This window comes from Eucalyptus grandis, chromosome 4, assembly GCF_016545825.1.
Source record: "Eucalyptus grandis isolate ANBG69807.140 chromosome 4, ASM1654582v1, whole genome shotgun sequence".
In the NCBI taxonomy this organism is placed as follows: Eukaryota; Viridiplantae; Streptophyta; class Magnoliopsida; order Myrtales; family Myrtaceae; genus Eucalyptus; species Eucalyptus grandis.
Window position 1 is genome coordinate 21,101,511 of NC_052615.1, and position 8,700 is coordinate 21,110,210.

Sequence of the window (8,700 nt, forward strand, 5' to 3'; positions counted from 1 at the left end):
TTTTAAATTTAATTTAATTAATTTTTATAGTAATTATTTATCCACGTCAGAAGTAAAATGACTTCGTTTTGCATTTGACTTGTTGAAAAATTGTCACGTCAGTATTTTGGCCAAATTCTCTCACCGTTAGCACTTAAGTGATCTATTTTGTTCCGATTTTGGCACTTAAATATCACTCTTCTAACTTTTAGCATTTAAGTGTCCCTCCATGCTAAGTTTTGGCACTCTAGGTGTCCGGCACTCATGAAAGAAAAAGTCAAAAGAACAAATAAAGCGAAGTTCAACTTGGACTTTGGCTTGGGATGAAAAAGTTGCAGCTATTCTCAGTTCACACTGAAGTCAGCAATCTTCAAGAAGTGGTGAAAAACTCAGCCTATAAATAAGGCAATCAATGAAGCATTTGAAGACAGGTCAGAAGGTCTCAAAGAGAGGCTTAACAGCCTGAAGCCACTACAAGCAAAATAGAGAGACTTAGGCATGCCTCAAGGCCACGGAGAGAGGCAACGCAGCCTCAGGTCAAGGCGAAGAGCCTTAGGCCAAAGAGGAAGCCAACAAGTGCATAAGTGAACTTCAAGAGAGCCACTGCAGCCTTAGTAGCTCTGTGTGAGCGAGTTATCCCTCCATGATCGAGAAGGGAAGATAGAATAGCTAAGTGTATGCGCTTGTATCAGCTAGTTTGTTTTGAGTCTTTTGAGTATATAGTGTGGTAAGAGAGAGACTATATTGTAATAGTTGTATAAGAGTGAGACAATATTTGAGTGTTATACTTGTGCCACAATTTAGTATAACGAGTGTGTTTTTAATTGTCTATTACAATTCTCTAGTGGAATCATCCTACTAGGGGTATTAGAGCAAAAGGTCACATACCCAACATTCTGGACTATTCAAAGGGTGAACAATATATTACTGTTCCAATAAAATTTGAGGCTTATTGTAATTTGACTATAGATTAAAAGATACAACGGCGATTACACACTTGAGTCACTCAAACACTCTCATTATTTCTCAAGCTCCAACTACACTCAATAACTCACGGAATGTTTAGCCTCAATAATTCATCATTAAATAATCTCTCAACTTTATGAAGGAATTATGTACAAATTCTTGCCACATGCATTTAATCAACTTCAATATTAAAAATTTCTTGGTGTAAATCACACAAAGCCAATGGAGAAATCCATGGCAAGCACTCATGAAACGGCGCTTCATACCTCGTATAACGTCGTTGCTTTAAAGTTTCATTAACTGCACGAAGACCCACACTGCCGATCACATGTTAGATTCTCTAGAGGTTCTAAATACTCTATGTTTTCATTAGTCTCCTTTCACGCCCATTTGAGTACTTTTCGATCCCTTCTAACTTCGTCTACACATCTTGCTCATATGTCCTCACTAAAGCATATGAAAATCTTCAATTTGACATGATGAACCCACCGTGAACAACATTCTCTCATCTTATCCCCGATTGGGTAACACCGATTTTTCTTGGATATATTCATTTCTAGTTTTTTTTTGTGTAATTATTAATCAAATAACGCATCCTCTCATCTACGCTCATTTTGTGTGCACGTCACAATACATTTTCCTCGTAATTCGTGCCGTAAGGCTTCATTGGCCTTGTTGTCATCCTATAAAAATTTTCCTTCGACTAATTAAATGGTATTCCATAGTTGCCCAAAGCCCCAATGACACTTCTCTATTTCACCCATCCAGACCATACTCCATAGGTGAGATCTCCGGCGCTTTCCCTTTGATATATATATATATATATATATATATATATATATATATATATATATATCATATAGTATTTATCTCTACTTGGTAATAAATAAAGCATCCGTACTTTTTTTGATTTTGAGATCTCTTTGGAGATTTTATAAAATGGGCTTTCTAGAGACCCCCTCCTGACCTAACATAAACACGGTAGCAAAAAGAGGTAACACAAAAGTGTGTAAACTATAAAAATGAATCAAAGTGAATTGTTTCACACTAGCACTTCCACGTAATAACTCTACTAAAGAGGATCCTATTGCAAGAATAGCTTCTAGTACACTTGTTACAATTTCGACTGCCCAATAACCAATTTGATCCCAAGGTAAGGAATAACTAGTTACACCAAAGGATGCAGTCAATACAACCAAAACCACACCTATAACCCAAGTTAATTCGCGAGGTTTTTTAAAACCACCAGGGAGATGCACATGAAATACGTGCAGGATTATCATTAGGACTATCATACTTGCCAACCATTGATGAATTGACCAAATAAACCAACCAAAGTTAGCTTCAATCATTATGTATTGAATAGAAGTAAAAGCCTCAATGCATGATAAGCAAATGTAAATCTTGTAAGAGACTCAAATTCAAAGTCCATCCGTTGATCTTTTCTCACAACAGAAAGACAAACACAATATGCTTCGGGTGCATTTGGTAACATTTTTGTTTCGGAAAACTATTTTTTTTAAAATAGTTTTTTTCTATTTCTATTATGTAAAATAGTTTTTTAGTAAGACAACGCATTTGGTAACAATACAAAATTTCTATTCCTGGAATAGAAAAAGAATAGGAGTGTTTGATGCAACCCACAATTTTATTTTATTTTTTTGTGCCATAGAATTTTTATTGATTTTTTAATAAATTTGTTATGTTTTTTTTGCTTGTGAAGTTCATAGAGTTTTGACCTTGCAAAGCTTGTCAATCATCTATAGAGAAACCTCACTGAGCTTTGAGAATTAATACATGAATTGGACAGTGCTATAATACTAGTAAAGTTGACTTGAAGGCAAATGGCATTTGATGGCATATTTACACAATCAATCCCAAATCTATAATACAAATTCCAATTAAGTCATAAATTTTTTAATTGAACCAATGCACTACTCTACCTTTGAATGATAATGCAATCAAGTCCTTCTGACTAAGTTACCCCTAGAATTATTACATGGCTGTCTAGCCACCCGCGACTGTCCTACAAGTTACGGTTGGCAATTTGACATGGACAATTTTAGACAAATCGATGCCATTTTGCTTAGAATCGGTTTCATTTCGTCTAAGTTAATTATACACTGAACCAAAAGCAAAATTCCCAAAACTAAGCAAATATTTAAGATATGGTTTGCTACGAATGTCAAAAACCATGACAAATTAAGCTTGATTATGTTAGGAACACAGATATATGAAGAGAAGAAATAGAGAAGAAAACAAGAGAGAATTTTTATGAGGAAAACCCTTCCCAAAATCGGAAAAAGGGACAAACCATGGTGCTACACTAGCCAATCTTCCACTATCAATATCAGTGTTACAAGCTCTAGGGTTACAAGCTTTAGTATTATAACTATAAAAGGCATTGCTCTCTATATAGTAGGAATCTAGGGCATAGATAATTAAAATGGAAATTACATGTATGCCATTAGCAATAATAAAATCCCCGTTGCCTACTTTAACATTATAGGATGGGTGACCTATTGGACCTATTGGAAAGTGTCTGTCTAAAATAAATTGTTTCTATGCTTAAATATTATTTTCTTCTATCAGATTCCACAACTCCATCAATCTTCCACTTGGAGACTAATCTTTGAAAAAACAACAATAATCTTTCATAGTTTTTATCTTTGTAGCCCAAATTGTCCTAGTGCGAGGCCCTCCTTCATCACTTACCATGGAAGTCAACTGAGAGGCAAGGCACAGCCTTAGTTTCTTAATGGTGACAATATTTGTTAACTTATTGGCTGGATTTTCTACACCAATAATCTTCTTCAATGGCAAAGTCCCATTATTTGTCAATTGACGAATTTGATGATACTTTAACGCAATGTGTTTTGTTCTTGAATGAAATACCGGATTCTTTGCAAGACAAATAGCACTCTGACTATCACTAAAAATAACACTATCATCCTGATCCTTGCCTATCTTCTTCAACAAAAAAAAAAATAAAAAAAATCAATCAAATCATCTCCTTACCAGCTTCAGAAATAGCAACATACTCCGCCTCGGTGGTTGAGAGAGACACACATGTCTGAAATCTAGACATCCAACCAATCTTAGTGCCACCTAACGTAAAAACACAACTTGAGGTGATGTTCCTATTATTCAAGTCACCACTAAGATCTACACCAACAAAGCCTTGTAAAGTTACACCATTCTTCATAAAACATTATGACATACTAGAAGTGTCTCTTATATCTCTTAATAATCACTTTATAACTTCCTAATGCTTTATTATTGATTTGCCATGTATCTGCTCACAACTCTCACTGCATGAGCTATGTCTAGTCGAGTAAATATCATAACATACATTAAACTGCCAACAGCTGATACATAAGGCACCTTATCCATATACTCTTGCTCTTCTTCTGTCTTTAATGATTGCTTCTTTGAGAATTTGAAGTGACTTGCTAAAGGTGTACTTCTGGGCTTTGCATTATGAACTCTGAACCTGTCTAGCACCTTTTCAATGTTCTTTTCTTGAGATAAATTTATATCCCGTGTGATCCTCATCCCAAGAATTTGATTCCCTACACCCAACTCTTTCATCTCAAACTCTTTTGACAATTGCTACTTCAGTATGTTGATCTCTCCAATGCAAGATCCTGCGATGAGTATGGGCCTGCATGTTTGTGTTTCTTTTTTTTGTTCATGAACAGATTTTTTGTTTTTTTGTTCTGTGAACAAAAAAGAACAAAATGATTGTTTGCGTTTTTGTTCAAAATATGTTTTTTTTTTTTTGTTCCAGGAACAAAATTAGAATAGAAATAAGAATAATAAAAAAAATAAAGTTGTTTTTTGTTCCGAAACACTTTTTGAAGAATTGAAAGAACAAAAACACAAGAAACACTTTTTCTTCTTCTTTTCTTCTTCTTTTTCTTTGGCCGCCGATGGCCTCGGCCATCGCCGATGACCGGCTGTCAGGGTCGGCGACCTCGTCCGAGGGTCGCCGGCCCCGGCGAGGCCGAGCGTCGCCGGCCCCTAGCGAGGCTCGGCCTCGCCTTGGCTGGGCGAGCTCGAGCTCGCCCAAATCCGGCGAGGCCAAGCTCGCCCAACCACCGGCAAGGCTCGGCGAACTCGAGCTTGCCTAGATTCGGTGAGGCCAAGCCTCGCCGGTGGCTAGGCGAGCTTGCCTAGATTCGGTGAGCCCGAGCTCGCCTTGCCGGGCCGGGTGAGCCTCGCCGTGGCTGGGCGAGGGCCGTCGGCCCTCATCGATCGGTTGTCGGCCATGGCCGAGGTCGGCGACCGGCCAAAAGAAAAAATAAAGAAAAATAAAGAAAAAAAGGAAAAATAAAATAAAAATATTAAAAAATTAAAAAAAACAAAAAAGAATACAAATTTACCAAACATGTTTCTATTAATTTTTTATTTTATTTCCGGAACAAGTTTACCAAACGTGTCTTTTCGGTAAAAATTATTCTCCGGAACAGAAATAGTTTTTCTATTTCTATTCTCAGGAATAATTTTTTAACAGAAACACAAACAAACGCACCATATATCATCCACATACAATAGCAAAATAATATAGTAGTCATCAAATTTCTTAAAGTAACAACAATAATCCATATCACTTCTAGTGAACCCGTTAACACACATGAAAGTATCAAATTTCTTGTACCATTGTTAGGAGCCTATTTCAAGCCAAATAATTTTTTCTTCAATTTGCAGACATAAGTTTCTTTCCTTCTAGTTCTATCATGTAAATATTTTTCCCTAAATTACTATGGAGGAATGCAATCTTAACATCTAACTGCTCCATATGTAAATTTTTAGCGGCAACAATACTCAATACTAACCTAATAGTAAACATTTCACAACTGGAGAAAAAAATCTCTGTGCAATCAATTCCTTTCTTTTGTTGAAAATCTTTTACTACTAATCTTGCTTTGCATCTTTTGCTGCCATTAGGTTCTTTTTTGACCTGATACACTCACTTATTCTGCAATGCCTGTCTTTGAATACAACCTCTACGAACTCACCTTTAAAGAGGGGCAGCTATTGACGCCTAAATTTCATTTTTTTAATTAATTAGGTTTTTTTATTTATTTATTTTTCCTTTTTCGGATAATAAATAATAAATAATAAAAGAGAAAACAACAAATAAAAACAAATAAAAACAGGAAAAAAAAAAAAAAAAAGAAAAGCGAAGCCGGCACCCACAAGGGCCGGGCCTTCAAAGCCCTCCCCTCCTCTTTCTTTTCCTTCGCGCAATTCCGCGAGGCCCGCCACAACCTCGACTCAGCCCATCCCCTTCTCCCTTGTCTTCTTCCTCCTCTCGTCTTCTTCCCCAACCGGATAAGCAGCACGCGCCGGAGACGAGGACGCGTGCGACGTCGGGAATGGAGAGGAAGACGGCAGCGTACATGGAGTGGATGCGTCTTCAATGCAAGGCAGCCTAGCTAGAGCCACCTCGACAGATGGGAGACCAGTTCGGCCAGCAGAGGCCGTTCGGCGTGCGAAGACCAGTGGTCGAAGCTCCGTTGACCGGCCGCCCCCTCGCCTATAAATAGGCTTCTCCCGACGATGGCGAAGAACACGGCGAACTCGGAGATCTTCCCTTGAGAGACTTCGGGGAGAATCAACGAGCGAGCACGCGAGAGATCAGGTCGCGAAGCTCGCCGACCTACCTCTGAGAGACTTTGGGGGAGGCCAACGGCAAGCGAGCCCGAGGGGGAGAGATCCGAGCGGGTGGAGGCCGAGCGAGAGAGGAATAGGAGGGTGCCATGCCAGATCTGGAAGCTGAGGGGCTGCCATCGCTACCCCATCGTCACTGCCGCCTCGTCGCGCCGTCGTTGCAGCCAGGTATCTACCATCGCTCGCCACCACTCGCCGTTGCTTTTCCATTCGAGATCTGGTCGCCGCCCCTGCCTATCGCCGTCGCTCCCTTCGCGAAACCCTAACTGAGGAGATCCGTTACGTCGCCGCCATCTTAAAACGCCGCACCGCCATCTGCTACGTTGCGGCCGTCGTCAAACGCCGCGTCGTCTTCTGGTGATGTTCTTAGCCCCTCCATCGGCGCCGCAAACAGATGGAGAAGTTAGCGACCTCGCATTGGGTCGAGCTGGGTTGGGCGCGATTCGCGAGACCGGGTAGGGTTTCGCGAACCAGAGGCGGCTGGTCGTCGGGTCGGGCGTGGGTCTTGACCGGGTAGGGTTCCGATCAGTCTAGGCGAAGCGGGTTTAGATGCGGGTGGGCCGATCTCATGCGGATAGGAACTCCTTTTGTTCCCCGGGCTTCGATTAAAAATTTTGGGCCATGGCGTCGTTTTTAAAATAAATAAATAAAACGAGTCGGGCCCGCGTAGCGGGCCCGTCACGCGTTGGTCAACGACCCGGTTGGACCCAACCGCGCACCCGACCAGTCGGCTTTTCTATTATTTTAAATAATATTTTAATAAATAAATAAATAAAAATAATTTATTTTCAAAAAAATCAAAAAATGATATATTTTCGAAAAATATTAAAAAATAGTAAATTTTTTTTATTTTCCCGAAAAAATCAAAAAATAAAAAATATTTCATAGTTTCCAAAAATGCCAAAAAGACTTTTATTTTCCAAAAATACCAAAAATCCAAAAAGTCCCTTTATGTCCAAAAATGAGAAAAGACCCCAAAAAAATGTTTTTCCTCCCTATAAAATGCATGGAAAATTCTTCAAAAATCCAAAAAGCCTTAGGGTTTAAACAAGATTAGGTACCGAAAGGGCATTAGTGATTAACTAGTATAATCAAGTCTCCGATCCTAATTTCTTTGGTTGCGCAGGAGCGAGTATTTCTCCCGATATTTCGCATGGGTTTCTAATCAACCCACCCCAAATTGATTAGTGGCGACTCCGTTTTAAAAATTAACTTATAGGTTAAAAACTTGAACCATTAAATTGCGAATTGATGGACTTGGGAGAGTCCGGGCTAAAATAGACAAAGCCTAACCATTAGCCTCCTTTAGGCGCCCGCCCTGATGTGGGTGCCGAAAAAAAGAGGTCGCGACACAAGTCCCATGCAAGCCCATAAAACAAGGAGGATAAAATTTTCTCTTCCTTCACAACTATTCCATCATGGTCGGAATGGGCTGGGTTGGATCAGCCCATCATGGTCGGCCCAACTCAACCCAAAAAACCTATCATTTCCCACTCTCATATTGTGTGTTGGACGGAATTTCATATCCCATATACATATTTATCCATCATTTGCAAGTAGTTTCCCAATGGATCAATTCACACAGGCATATTGGTCATACAACCGATGAGTGCACCTGCATTCAGCTTATTATACACCGGTTAGTCACAGTAAATGATCTCGTTATATCCTAAAAGTAATTTATTGCATCGGTTCAACATTTTCAAACCCTCTAAAAAAAGCGTGCTTGATTCAATCATGTACCAATTAACCAGTGTATATATGTACCGATGTAAACATAAATTGGTCTTCCTTTTCTACTCGAATCTCTCCATTTAAACTTAGCTTGTTTCCTAAACATCTCCTAGAGGCCACATCATTTTTTACTAGAGAAAACATGCTTCAGTAGCAATAACTAGATCAAGATTAGGAAATTTAGCCAAAAATTTTGAGGGTATTATATCAGTGCATTTGAGACATTGCATCTAGACAAAATGACTTTGCCTTTAGTGAGTTTTACTTAATGCAAATGTATTTTGGTAATACACTTTAAAAAGCAACTTTGGCCTCATGAAGCCCGCCACCCCAACTTCCTCTTGT